This window comes from Kogia breviceps, chromosome 15 (genome assembly GCF_026419965.1).
Source record: "Kogia breviceps isolate mKogBre1 chromosome 15, mKogBre1 haplotype 1, whole genome shotgun sequence".
Classification (NCBI taxonomy): domain Eukaryota; kingdom Metazoa; phylum Chordata; class Mammalia; order Artiodactyla; family Physeteridae; genus Kogia; species Kogia breviceps.
This window is the reverse complement of record NC_081324.1, coordinates 55,067,244-55,068,778: the sequence shown is the minus strand read 5'-3', so window position 1 is coordinate 55,068,778 and position 1,535 is coordinate 55,067,244. Positions and strand designations below refer to the sequence as shown.

Below are 1,535 nucleotides of genomic sequence, written 5' to 3'. Positions count from 1 at the left end.
GGGTACAAACAGAAACTCTTTGTATGTCTTTAGAAGGGATTTAAAGATAATCTCACTGAGGAGAGATCCAAAATGCTGCCAGAGAAGTGTACTACAATATTACAGGCAACAATTGGTGGAAACACAGATATGTATCTTGTTGAGAGGTCAACTCTGAATCACTGTCTTCTGTGGCAGTTTGGCAGTCTGAAACATCTGCCAGTCAACTTTTGTTCTCAGAGAGAAACTCCCCAGATAACTTTTTCAGCAAAGAAAGATGATGTTTGTTTTTTGTTTTTTCTTTAATTAAAGTATAGTTGATTTACAATGTTGTGTTAGTTTCAGGTGTACAGCGAAGTGATTCAGTTATACGTATTGATATATACATATTCTTTTTCAGATTTTTTTCCATTATAGGTTATTTCAATATATTGAATATAGTTCTCCATGCTATACGGTAGGACCTTGGTTTTTTTAATCGATGATGTTTGTTCTTTAATTTTCATCACAAATAAATAAGAATTTGAAATGACCCAGTGCCACAATTAGTTCTCTTTAATTGACTAGAAATTTTTATTTTCATTAGCCATCTTATCGTATAGATCATAAATATTTAAGTATCCCTGTATCATTTATCTCTTGCTGCAAAACAACATACCCCCAAATTTAGTGACCTCTTGTACAACTCCTCACGGCCCTCCTCCTGGGAGAGAGTGAATAACAGCTCTTCAACTCCACAATTTAAAAACTCCTCCCATAATAATGTGTTGCAAAAAATGGGAAAGAAACAGAATAGAAAAGAGTAAAATGAGTCAAAGAGGTAGAGCCTGAAGGTTTTGTGATGGAAGAAATATTGGACTGATGTGTAATGAATGGGAAGGTGGTGTATATCCTTCAGCGGAAGAGATTTACAGGTGCTAACAATACTTGAAAACTGGAAGAAAATTCAGATCGTCCAAAGTTAAAGTATTTCTTAATTCTGAAAAAGCTGGTAAAGAAAAAATGGCACAAAAGTAAAATCTTTATCTGACAGTGAATCTGATGACAGGAAATCAAAGAAGAAAAGAGATTCTGCTTTGCCAAGATGCTTTGCCAGTGGTCTTGATCCTGAGCAAATAACTGTGTTACATATAGCAGTGGATAATTTATATTTCTCATGAAATGGAAAGATGCAGATGAAGCAGACTCGGTGCTGTAGAAGAGGCAAACATGAAGTGTCATCAAATTTTAATTGTTTTTTAAAAAGGGAGACAAACTTGGCATTCTTGTCCAGAAGATGATCAATAATTGTTTACATATATACAAAAATCTGGTCTTGGTTTATGACTTATTAGTATGAAAAATAACTACATTCTAATGAAAATCAAGTTTGATGTGTTCATTTGAGTAGTATTAAGGGAATTGTTGAGTTGTTCTTGTTTTTATTTTTTTACTATCAAAAGCACTGGTTACTTTGAATAAATAAAACTTTCTGTAGTTGCTTCATTTATCAGAACAGAATGTTTGATACCATGGTTTATTATTTTCTCTGCATTAGAGAACAGCTTTTCTAAAAT

At 33.1% G+C, this 1,535-nt stretch overlaps 1 pseudogene; it reads left to right on the top strand.

Annotated features, from left to right (window-relative positions):
- The first annotated feature begins 752 nt into the window (after window positions 1-752).
- On the top strand, window positions 753-1,266 carry LOC131742163 (chromobox protein homolog 3 pseudogene; annotated as a pseudogene).
- The last annotated feature ends 269 nt before the right edge of the window (window positions 1,267-1,535 follow it).